This window comes from Xenopus laevis, chromosome 1S, assembly GCF_017654675.1.
Source record: "Xenopus laevis strain J_2021 chromosome 1S, Xenopus_laevis_v10.1, whole genome shotgun sequence".
NCBI classification, from domain to species: Eukaryota; Metazoa; Chordata; class Amphibia; order Anura; family Pipidae; genus Xenopus; species Xenopus laevis.
In genome coordinates this window covers 179398192-179411239 of record NC_054372.1, presented here as the reverse complement: position 1 = coordinate 179411239, position 13048 = coordinate 179398192, and positions in this window count along the sequence as shown.

Below are 13048 nucleotides of genomic sequence, written 5' to 3'. Positions count from 1 at the left end.
CGCCACTTTAAACCTACCGAGCTTCAATGTTAGCCTATGGGGACCTTCCCCATAAGGTTTCTAAGCTTTTTTTGATCGAAGGAAAATCCTTTGATCGATGGATTAAAATCCATTCGATCGAACGATTTTTACTTCGTTCAAATTATTTGCGGTACATCCTTCGACTTCGATATTCGAAGTCGAAGGATTTTACTTCGAAGGGACGAATATCGAGGGTTACTTAACCCTCGATATTCGACCCTTAGTAAATGTGTCCCTTAGTGTTTAATTCAAGATTATTACCCAAATATCATCCATACACGGGGAGGCCCATTTATCGAGGGTCGAATTTCGAATTCATGTGATTTTTTTTTAGAAATCCCATAAAATTGATCCCTGGACCTCTCCCATTGACTTAAACAGTAATTTGGCAGGTTTTAGGTGGTGAATAGTCTAATTCGAATTCCTAAATGGCCAGCGTATGATAAAGTTCGAAAATCAAATTTGAATTATTTTAAAAACTCAAATTGAATTTGGATAATTCCAGTTTTGATCATAAAATTTTTTGAAAATTTGAATTATAATTTTCAATTCAACCCTTAATAAATCTGCCCCTCGTAGGAAAATAGAAACAACATGAATATATGTAGGTTGTTGGCAGGGCCATTTATCAAGGGTATTAATGTTCTGGCAGCAATCACAATGAGACTCAAACTATCATGAGCTTCAAGCCAATATGGGCCGGTTGACTCCTATTATGTTTAGAATCTCTCTAGAAGAGGTTAAAACTTGGCATGGCTTCCCAAAGGGCATGGTTAAGTGTGATCATAAATAGAACTTTTAGAAGCAGGGTAACCTGTAATATATATTATAACCTGTAATGAGACAAAGCATAAATATAGGAGATAGTTTAGCACAATTCTGATGGAGGGTATAGTGGTCCTTTCAGATGACAATAAATGATTTTGATGCAGTCACACATTTTATGCAGTGTTTGTACAGTTTGCCAGGAACAGCTTGTCAATGCCCTGTAGCTGAGCTACTGAAAGTTATACAGTAGGTGGAGACAGTAGCACAGCGGATCAGAACTCACCAGTAGTATCTTAAAGGAGAAGGAAAGCTTGCCAATAGATTAGCTGCAATAGTGCAAGCTAGAATGCTATATTTAGTCTGTAGAATGGTTTACCATACCTGAGTAAAAAGCTCTGGAAGCTTTCTGTTTGTTTAGAATAGCAACTGCAGTATTAGCTTGGTATGACATCACTTCCTGCCTGAGTCTCTCCCTGCTCACTTATAGCTCTGGGCTCAGATTACAGCAGAGAATAAGAATACATCAGGGCCCACCCCACCTTTTTTAACTGTGAGTCATATTTAAATATGAGTTAGCCCAGGGTCGGACTGGGGGCATAGGGCCCAGGGGAGCATCTCCAATGAGGCCAACTAGGCGAGTGGTCGCCTCAGGCGGCAGTGCCCCACTAGGTACCAGGGGCGGCAAAAATGCCGCTCCTTGTACTTAAAGAGCCAAGTTTTTGGTTTTCAAGCCGGAAATTCGGCTCTTCTAGTGCAGAGAGTGCAGTTAGGCTAGCGTACTGGCCCTCTCTGCCACCCTCGTGGACCCTCCTGGCCCCCACAGGCTCAAAAAGGTAAGCACACGGGGAAGGGGGGGGCGGCAGCAACTGCTGCTGCCTCAGGTGGCAGAGGGGCCAGGATCACCCCTGACAGGGCCCCCTGGGGCTACTGCCTCAGGACCTCCCCTCTGCTGTGCCGCACGTCTGCTGCCGCCGGCTTCCCCTCTGGGCCTGCCACTGCCACGCATGCGCACACTGTGTTTTCTGGTCACCGCAGGAAGAACTACAGAAGTGCAGGGTGTGGATCTGGGCCGTTGTCTCGCCAGCCCAGTCTGACCCAGTGTTAGCCCCTATATGGACTGGCAGCCTACAGGTGGGTCTGTTTGGCAGAACACATGGTCTATATGCCTCCAAAACTTGCCTCTAAGTCAGAAATCCAAAACTGAGCACCTGCTTGGAGGCCACTGGGAGCAACATCCAAGGGGTTGGTGAGTTACATGTTGCTTGTGAGCTACTGGTTGTGGATCACCGGCATAGATGGGTGAAATAGATTACCTCTAATGATGAGCTATATGAAACAGAGTCCAACAAAATGTTGCTTAAGTTTGCAGAAAAAGGCTATGAAAAAACTGATTTGGAGTCCTTTAGGGAAGAAGTAAAAAATATACCCAGAAAATTACTTTCTAAAAAAATAACAACTTCTAAAAAAATACAGAGATTACCATACATTTCAACTCACAATAGCAATTCCAAAGCATATCGTAAGATAATTTTAAAATATTGGGGTATATTAAGTATGGATCCTAAACATGGCCACTTATTTCAACAGCCTCCATTGTTTTCCTACAGATGTGGAAAAAACATTGGAGATCTGATAAAACCAACAAGACCCATAAAAATTAGACTTAATGAGCATAAGTTTATGATACATAATTATGAACCACAGCCTCCAGTAAACAGAAGGATAAGGACACTAGAAAAATAAAAAGGGAAACTTTAATGGCTAAACATTTTTTCACTCATGGTCATCGTGTGGCACAATTAAGATGGCAGATCTTAGAAAAAGTAAGTGTTAGTCAAGGGCAAGACAAACAAAACGTATGCTACGCCAGAGAGAATGTTATTGGATTTGGTTACTCCAATCCAGGAGCCCTAAAGGTCTTAACGAGGAATATAACTTAAACATTTTGTAAATATATTTGTGAACAAGCCTGCTACAAATGAATCCTGATCCTTTCATGTTTTTTCAGATAAGAAATTTTTTTTGTATTCTCCAGGGACAGGTAATTCACCTTATCTTTATTAGGGCAAGTTTGTGGTTTATTATTATTATTAACATGTATTTATATAGCGCCAACATATTGCGTAGCACTGTAAAGTAAATGTGTTTATACAACTACATCACATGAATTACATACATAGAATATATGGAGTAACAAACATTACAATCAATACAGGTACAAAAAGGTGAGGAAGGCCCTATGCATAGGCATACAGTCTAAAGGGAAGGGAGTAATACACAAGGTGTGGGAGTGGCCAAGATTAAGTGGGTGAGAAATGTGGTATTGTATGTGGTGTTGCATTTGGTAGTTAAGCAGAGTGAGGGTAGGCTTCTCGAAAGAAGTGCGTTTTCAGAGATTTCTTGAAAGCAGAAAGGTTGGGAGAAAGTCGGACAGACCGTGGGAGAGAGTTCCAGAGGAGGGGTGCAGCCCTTGCAAAGTCTTGAATGCAAGCATGTGAGGAGGTAATGAGAGAAGAGTTGAGTAGCAGGTCAGTAGAGGAGCGTAGTAAGCGATTGGGTGAGTATATAGAGATGAGTTCAGAGATGTAGGGTGGGGCAGAGTTATGAAGTGCTTTGAAAGTCAGTGTCATTAATTTGAATTTGATTCTGAAAGGTAACGGAAGCCAGTGCAGGGATTGACAGAATGGCGAGGCAGAGGAGGAGCGGTTGCTGAGGTGTATGAGCCTCGCAGCAGTGTTCATTATGGACTGGAGAGGTGACAGTCTCTGGAGGGGGAGGCCAATTAAAAGAGTTACAGTAGTCTAGACGCGATATGATGAGAGAGTGAATAAGAATTTTGGCAGCGTCTTGGGTGATAAATGATCGTATTTTGGATATGTTCCTTAGGTGGAAGTGACATGATTTAATACAGTAAGTGACTGGATATGAGGAGTGAATGACAGGGCAGAATCTAGGATAACCCCAAGGCACCGGGCCTGGGGAGAGGGGGTGATAGTGGAATTGTTAACTATGATGGATACTTCCGGGATGTTACTGGTGTTAGTCGGAGGAAAGAGAACCATTTCAGTTTTAGAGAGGTTTAATTTAAGGTAGCGTTGCGACATCCAGGTAGAGATAGCGGACAGGCAGGAGGAGACACGAGTTAGGAGTTCTGGGTTGAGATCAGGAAATGAGAGATAGATCTGAGTCAGCATAGAGGTGGTAGTGGAAACCATACGAATTTATTAATTTGCCGAGGGAGGAAGTATAGAGGGAGAATAGTAATGGTCCCAGGACAGAGCCTTGAGTAACTCCAACAGAAAGAGGTAGGGGAGAAGATGCTACTCCATTATAGGAGACACTGAAGGAACGATTGGTGATGTAAGAAGAGAACCAGGACAGAGCTGTGTCATGAAGGCCCAGTGACTGGATGGACTGGAGGAGGAGAGGGTGATCTACAGTGTCAAATGCGGCTAAGAGATCAAGCAGTATTAGTAGTGAGAAATGATTGTTGGCTTTAGCGGTTAAAAGGTCATTAGTTAGTCGAGTCAGGGCAGTTTCCGTGGAGTGTTGTGGCTTAAAACCAGATTGTAGGGGGTCCAGCAGGTTATTGTCAGAGAGGAATGAGGTTAGTCGGTTGTAGACTAGGCGCTCAAGTAGTTTAGAGATGAAAGGTAGCAGAGAGATAGGAGGGATTGGAGGGATCAAGAGAGGGTTTTTTCAGAATGGGGGTGACAAGAGCATGTTTTAGTTGAGAAGGAAACAGTCCAGTTGAGAGCGAAAGATTAAATAGGTGAGTTAAGGCTTTGATTAGACAAGGATTGGTATTGCGGAGAAGTTTTGAGGGAATTGGATCAAGCAGGCAGGGGGTAAGATGAGAAGAGGCCATCTGGAAGTCTAGGGGGGTTGAGAAGTGTAATGTCCCTTCTGATAGTGTCAATTTTTTTTTGAAGTGCTCAGCAATATCTTGAGCAGAGACAGATGTGCATGGAGGGGGTGGAGAAGGGGAAAGGAGAGTGTTAAAGGTGGACAAAAGTTGTGCTGGTTTTTTAGAAAGGGAGTTAATGAGTGAAGTATAGTATGTTTGTTTGGCTTGGAAGAGGCTGGTGTTAAAGGAGCGCAGGGCAGATTTGTAGCTCCAAAAGTCTGATTCTGAACGGGATTTGCGCCAGCGACGATCAAGTGCACGTGAGTGTCTTTGGAGCGCTTTTGTATGAGCAGTATGCCAAGGTTGAAGTGGTTTGGGTCGAGAACGTTTAGTTTTTATAGGAGCAAGCTCATTTAGGGCAGTGGTGAGAGTACTATAGTAGACAGAGGTAGCCACATTAGGACATGAGATGGCTGAGATATTAGAGTGAAGAGAGTCAAAGGAAGAAGAGAGATGTGACACGTCTACAGCTTGCAAGTCACGGTAAGTACGTGTTTGGGGAATGGCAGGGGGTGAGGAGGGAGTTAGTGAGAGTTGAAATGTGAGCATATTGTGATCAGAGAGGGGAAATGGGGAGTTAGTAAAATTGGTGGTTGAACAGAGTCTGGTAAATATGAGATCCAGAGCATTACCATTGGAGTGAGAGGGGGAGTCTGAGCACAAAGATAAGCCTAGGGAGGAGGTTAGTGAAAGAAGTTTAGAGACAGAAGAGTTGTTAATGTTGTTAACGGGTATATTAAAGTCACCTAATATGATGGATGGGATGTTAGATGAAAGAAAGTAAGGAAGCCAGGCAGCAAAGTTGTCCTTTGCCAGCTAAAATGAAAAAAACGCCGGCGCTTGCGGTGATTGTTTTCCTCGTGAGACAACTTCTTTGGAAAACGAACTGCCTCGTGTGATTAGCGCCGGCGTTTTTTTTTTATTTTAGCCGGTGCAGAATCAGGGAAGGCGTGTAGGAGAGGTTGGTCGCCGCAAAGACGAGGCGATTAGTCGCCAGGCGACCAAATCTCCCCAAAACGCCCAGTGTGGATTTACCCTGAAGGGATTGAACGCCCTTGCACAGTTTGACTAGTCACATAATTATTGCTGGTTTAAATAACCTTTTACATGGAAACATTTGTGATTTAAAAGCTTTTAAAGCTTTTTTACAAAAAAAAAAAACTGTTTTGTCACATCGTATACTGTTTTCTGATTGGTCAATGGACTTGGCTAGCAAACTGAATGGTGGAAATTTTGTATGCTAATTATTTCAATTGGTCACGCTTTATATTGTCTGCACTTTGGTCATTTTGTATGCTTGATAAAGGCGTTCGCCCCGAAACGTTGCACGTTCGCACAAAAATAAATAGCAAGGGGTAACCCTGCATTTCACTTGCCTTGAGTGCCAGCGTATTCCTACTTCAATTATACATTAGGGGTTGCCGTACTCTCTACACTGTGCACCAGGCCTTCTCTATGAAAGAAACCAGACTGTGCTCTGCCTCACCTTGTTCCAGTCACCCGCATAGAGGACATAACACTTGTTCAGCATGGAAACATATGTAAATAAAAAATATTTTGCCATTTGGCCCATAATCTACACACTGTGGGGCAAATTCACTATGCGCCGAAGCACCTAACGCTAGCATCAATTCGCTAGCGTTGGGCATTTTCGTTACTTCGCAAATTCACTAACGGACACTGGCGTAAATTCGCTAGTGTAACTTCGCACCCTTACGCCTGGCGAATATGTGCAACGGACGTAACTACGCAAATTCACTAACGCTCGCATTGTGAACGCTACCTTTTACGCTAGACTTCCTTCGACACCTCAGTCCAGGCGAAGCGCAATAGAGTAGATAGGGATTTCTTCCAAAACAAGTTTACATTTTTTCTAAGTCCCAAAAAACGCTGGTGTTTTTTCTATATTATGGGTGATAGGCTGAAAAAGATTGAAAACATTTTTGGGGCTCCCCTCCTTCCCCCCTACATTTCCTAACTCATGGCAACTTAACTATACAGTGGGCACATGTGTAGGGCAAAATAAAAATTTGATTTGCTGTTTTGAAGGTTTCCCAGGCATTTGTAGTGCTGCTACATATTCTTCGGATTTTAGTGAATTTGCGGAGCGCTGGAGAAACTACGCCTGGCGAAGTGCGGCGAAGTTACGCCTGGCGCAACTACGAATCTTAGTGAATGTCCCACTATATATCTATAATCTACATTATACACATATATTATACACATAAAATCTAAGGACAAAACCATTGTAGTCTGGTACATGCAAGTTCTAATAGTTCAGTGATCATTGGATGACATGGAAATGGTCTTTAAAACAATTTACTTTGGTTTGGGTCAATTTACTTTGGTTTGGGTCACTATAATTATACAGGAAACTCGAATTCGCTAATGTGGGGTCATTTATAAACACTTGGAAAATGTGCCCGTTGGCAGGAACCCATGTCAACCAGTTGAAATTGTTGCACTCATTGTTCTCCTTGCAGCTGATTGAAAAAGGCAATCTCTGATTGGCTACTATGGGTTTCTGCCGTGGGCAAATGTGGCCAGTGTTGATAAATGTAGTATATGTGGTGCACTGCTAGTGTGTGTGTTACAGTTATATATATAATTAGCAATTCCATTATGTTAAATATACAGTATGAATGTCTGTGGAAGGCACAAGACTCTCACATTCTATTCATCACAATACAGGGATCTGTTATCCAGAATGCTTGGGACCTGGGGTTTTCCAGATAACGGATCTTTCCGTAATTCGGATCTTCATGCCTTAAGTCTACTAGAAAATCATGTAAACATTAAATAAACCCAATAGGCTGGTTTTGCTTCCAATAAGGATTAATTATATCTTAGTACAAGCTACTGTTTTATTATTACAGAGAAAAGAGAAGTCATTTTTAAAAATTTGGATTATTTGGATAAAATGGAGTCTACGGGAGATAACCCAGAGCTTTCAGGATAAAGGTTTCCATACCTGTACAATGCAGTCTGTAGCATAACTTCCATGAAATAAACATACTTCTAGCTATTCTGCTCTTTGCCTATACACTATAGCAGTGATGGTGGATTATATACTGCTACTGACAGATGACTTTGTTTAAAGGGGATCTGTCACCCAAAAAAATTATTCCAAATCCTATTTTTTTCATGTTAGTGATGCAAAATAAACTTTACTTACACTATATAAATTATTTGAATCTTGTGTCCTTCGGTCTGGGAATTTAAAATTATAACACACAGGCAGGAGCCATTTTGTGGACACTGTTATTAAGGAAAGCTTTGGATCATCTCAAAATCTTGTTTGTGCACCAGAATGGGGGACCTGATGTCCATCCCCATGCACCGGTTACACAATTAAATGGTAAAGAGAACAGGGGAATGTGGGGAGAGCAGTGACATCTAGGAAGTGCTGAATGGAAAGTGAAAGTAACTGCCTGCCCCGCTTCTATGCCTAAGGCATAGAGGAGGGGCAGGCAATATTTGATTGACAGCTGAGATTTTTAAATCAGTTTACCACAGTTATGAATGCTTTAATAAAAAAACAATTTGGATTTCATGTTTAATTAGAAAAGGACTTTTATTATACAGCTTTTTACGTGTCAGGTCCCCTTTAAGATAAAGTTATACATGCTTAAATTATAGAACAGCGAAAACAAGAAAGTAACTACTGTAGTTCAGCGAAAGAGACCTCTAGCTGCATTGGCGCCATAAAAGAAACTGTATGATTTGTCAAGTAGCAAAATAACCTTTTCCTTGATGAAATCGGAAAACAACAGTGAAGCTTTGCCCGGGAACATAATCCACATGGAGATGTTCTATCACGAAATGATTTTATTAGCATGCCATCCACTGCCGCCCTATTAGTCACAGATGATACGAGTCCAATGAAAAAACCCCCCTTTGGTTTGCTGGGCTGCTCAGGAATAAAGGGAAGGATATTGCTTGGACAGAACATTAGCTTTCAGAATGGCTTTTTTTTCATGCCAAGAGCATTTCTTTTGTGGGAGAAATGGACGATAACATAAAAAGAATTATTTTCTGTACTGCGGAGATGAATGGATTTGTTGACAAAGTCCGCTGGAAGATCCATCCCCACCTAAAGCTATTTTAGCTGCCTGCTAATTATCAGCAACGTTACCCCAGGTCCCCTCGGTGTTATTGAAATGTACAGAACCCACAGTACTGTCCACAGTTCCTTTCTGCACACTCGGCCTTTAAATAAAAACAAACAAATGGCTGTGTATCCAAACATAACAATAATAGATGTTTAATAAAAGAACATTTCATCCAGAAGTGAGTTTATGATCATCTTTAGCTGAGATGTGACAGCACCATGCCATGAATTGCTCCGGGAAAGGTCCCATGGCAATTACTGTCCTCGGTAATGTTCCAGGTTTCTATAACTGATCAACTGCACTAAAATATTTCTATATTCTTGTGAAAAATATGCAGAAGCCATAGTTATTGTAAGAGCATACTTGTGCACTTTAAGCTGTATTAATGGCCTTTTCTTATGATATGTATGGTGAATATGGTGCCCTAGAGAAGAGTCTTACAGACTCCACAGGTACCCGCAAATACCGCAGAGAAATCACGTTTCAGGCAGAAAATACCCAATTCCCTGACCATGTGGGCAGTCTGCTGGTAACCCACCAACAGGGCCGGAACTAGGAGTAGGCAGAAAAGGCACAACAAAAGGGGGGCACTGGGCAGGTACCTGACTTTTGCCTACCCCTAGTCCATGTTCGCTGCTCCTCCCACTCCTCCAGCGCTCCTCCCCGCCTCCCTCCCTCAAGCGCTTTACCCCATCTCCCCAGTCACTTTCCCCGTCTCCCTCCCCTCAGTCACTTTCCCCGCCTCTCACCACTCCCCTCGGTCGCTTCGCTCTGCCTCCCTGCCTCCAGCGCTGTAACACCCTCCCCTCTGGCGTGGTGCGCATGTGTGCGCACAATGGCTTCAGGAGCGCGCAGGTCCGCTCGAGCGATTGTGGAGGGGAGCACGGAGGAGAGTGTAGAGGGGAGCATGGAGTGGAGCGCGGTGGCCACCCGGGTCGCCTAGGGCGCCCGGTTGGCTTGGCCCGCCACTGCACACCAAGGGGGGGTTCACCTTTAAGTTAACTTTTAGTATGTTATAGAATAGTCAATTCTAAGCAACTTTTCAAATGGTCTTAATTTTTCCTTTTTTATAGTTTTTTAATTGTTTGCCTTCTTCTTCTGACTCTTTCCAGCTTTCAAATCGGGGACACTGACCCCATGTAATGCATGTTTGCTAGGGTAATTTGGTCCCCTCCTAGCCTTCCTTGTGGTGTAGGTAATTTTCTGTCCGTGTCCTGCTGAAATGGTGCCGGAGTCTATGTCCGGTCTACGACAGTGTCACTTCCGGTTTCGTGGGTTACTGGGTCGGAAGGTGAGTTATCTCTATAGGGTTCAGGTTGGGTAGTGGTTTTGGGTAGGTGGATGTGTTGGGTAGCAGATGCAGGTCAGGTTAGGAGTCAGTGGGTCCTGGTCAGGCATTGGTCTTTCTGATTGGACCTGTGCAGGGCTCTACCCAAGGTTAACCTGATAGACAATAATGAATAAAACACCTGCCCAACAGTGGTAGCCATCAGTGTGGAGTCTCTGCCACTCACCTTCCAATGATCAAAGGGGAAGTATTGTGAAAATGAAAATTGAATTTAAGAAACTTTCTAAATACAATCAATTACATATTCTCCATAGTTTCTGAAATAATCAAGTTTATGTTCACTATCCCTCTCTCAGCATCTGTTTCTCTTCATTCTGTCATCATGCAGGAGTTCGGTGTCAGATATTCATTTCCAGTTAGATCCAATATATCTTATGGGGGAGGGGGGCTCCTTTCCTAGCAGATGTATTAGAGCTCACTCAAATGATTCCAGTACAACAAAATCTAACAAAATAACTTTTTGCACAAATTCTGTATGTAGAGAGACAGGATTTCTGGTGATTTTAATAGAGTGAGCTCTAATACATCTTCTAGACAAAAGGAGCCTCCCTATAAGATATATTGGATCTAACTGTCAATGCATATCTGACATCCAACTCCTGCATGAAGAGAGAGAATGAAGAGAAATAGATGCTGTGAGAGGGAGAGTGAAGTCAAACTTGACTTCAAAGGGAGAAGATGGATCTTACCAAGGTCCAAACATCATCATTACCTGCAAGGATGCATTGTATTCAGGATTCAGACATATTTTAAGATTAACATTTGATTGAATCCATAGTGTTCAACTAAACTAAATTCAAAACCTTAGGCTCCTATTTCGCACTTCCGCATATTAAAAAGCAAGGGTCTTCCCTTGCCTCGTGTGCCGGTATCTCTTTTCTAGTAGCTGTTCGAGATGTTGCCGTATCATCTAATACTGAGCACCAGGCTATTTGAGTTAAGGGTGTGCGACTGCTCTACTTCCCTTCGAGAGACTCCTATTTTGTATGCCATAGATAACGTTGGAGAAGAAAGAGCCCTGTCTGATGCACATAGAGAAGTAAGGCTTGCACGTGTGGCCTGGTACCCAGGCTGCTTATGATTGTATTTCAAATAAACCCTCGTTGTCAGGATCACCAAACAAAAAAACTGACTGACTACAAGGGTTTGACTCTGTTGAATAGCTGCTAGGGTATCTTTAGCAGCCACATTCAGATTACAACTCCCCTGAGAGTTCCAGAACAAAAAAGTGTAAATATTGTAAAAAAAAACTATATTAAAAAACTATATAAAAACTAAGGTTAATTAAAAAAATATTAATACTAAATACTACTATTTAAAATGAATATGGCTAGAAGTTCTGCATTTAATATAGTGAATGTACTGTACTAGCCTAGAGGTTCAGCATCTCTCTATAACAGTAACAATCCAGGCCTTTAATATTGAGCTCACCATCTTGGATCTTGTTAGGCCATCTTTTGAGTGTCAGTGACACTGCACATGCTCAGTGTGTTCTGGGCAGCTGTAGAGAATCTAAGCTAAGGTTCATCTGTCATAGAAGCTTATGCTACTTTGTATTAAACAATGCAAATTAGGGATGCACCGAATCCACTATTTTGGATTCGGCCGAACCCCCAAATCCTTCTCTTCTTAATTTGCATATGCAAATTGGGATTCGAATTCGGCTGAATCCGAACCCTGCTAAAAAAGGCTGAATCCTGGCCAAATCACGAACCGAATTCTGGATTCGGTGCATCCCTAATGCAGATACAGAATTTACTGGTTGCTATACTGCAGGATGGGGAGCTACTGGGGCATCTCCAGAGGTACAGAACTGCCCTGTTAGAGGTATGTGAGGGTCTTGGACTGGTACAGAAAACGAAAACGTTTTTAGCCTAAAATACCAAAGTTGTATTTGTGTAACTTCTTGCAGTTCATCATGCAAAGAATGATGTATCACAGGTAACTTTGAGTCTATTTCAGCATTTTATTGAAAAAAAAACAAAAACAGGATAATCTTTTTTGGATCAAATGAGTAGCACAAAGAGAAATGATGGAGGGAGACGGCTAACCTTGGTAGATAAATGTTATTTGTATGGATGTTACAATCTGCTGCGCTCAGTTATATCTCATCTGTCTTCTTAGTGTCATTATCAGGGTAAATGGCAGCTAAAATGTAGGCTGTGATAATTATAGCATTATAGATAGTGACCTAAAACGTTGATTAAGCATGGATTTTACAAGGGGTGACAAGTAAAGATGATGGAGTTGACTCAATTTCAGTCACGGGCCGGTTCATACTGATTAGAAGCACCAAATCTCTTTTCAAATCCGTCATAAAACTCTGTAATTCAATTTGCAGGGCCGTTTCCCTCATATCAGTCTGCACATTGCGAGTCACGATGATGAGCATAGGATAAATGAAAAGGGAAGATTTATACTAAATAGCATTAAATACATAGATTATTCTGTAACTGATCACATATATTGTACTGAAATTAATTGTACTTAAAGGGGAACTGTCATTGATATAAACATGCAGCCTGTAGCAGGTACTTAATTATCCTTCACTAATAGGTTTTAATACAGTATTGGGCTCCTATAGTTTTGGAGACATATCTGCTTTTTTTAATGTAAACCATGCTGTGTGACTCCTGCTGGAATCAACCAATTAGAGCAAGTGAATTTGCCAGCGACTCACAGTGGGATAGTTGCCACTGAAAAAAAAGTTAGGTTGAGAAAATCACAAACAAGTTGTTAAATATCTGAACAATGTAGAAAAATAAAATAAAGGATGATTGTAAAAATGATTAATTAAATATCTGTACTCCGGTGTAGTGGAATTATTTTTGTAATTAAATAGTGATGATTCTGCCCTAAATGAAATAATAATAAACTGTTTTGGATCAACCA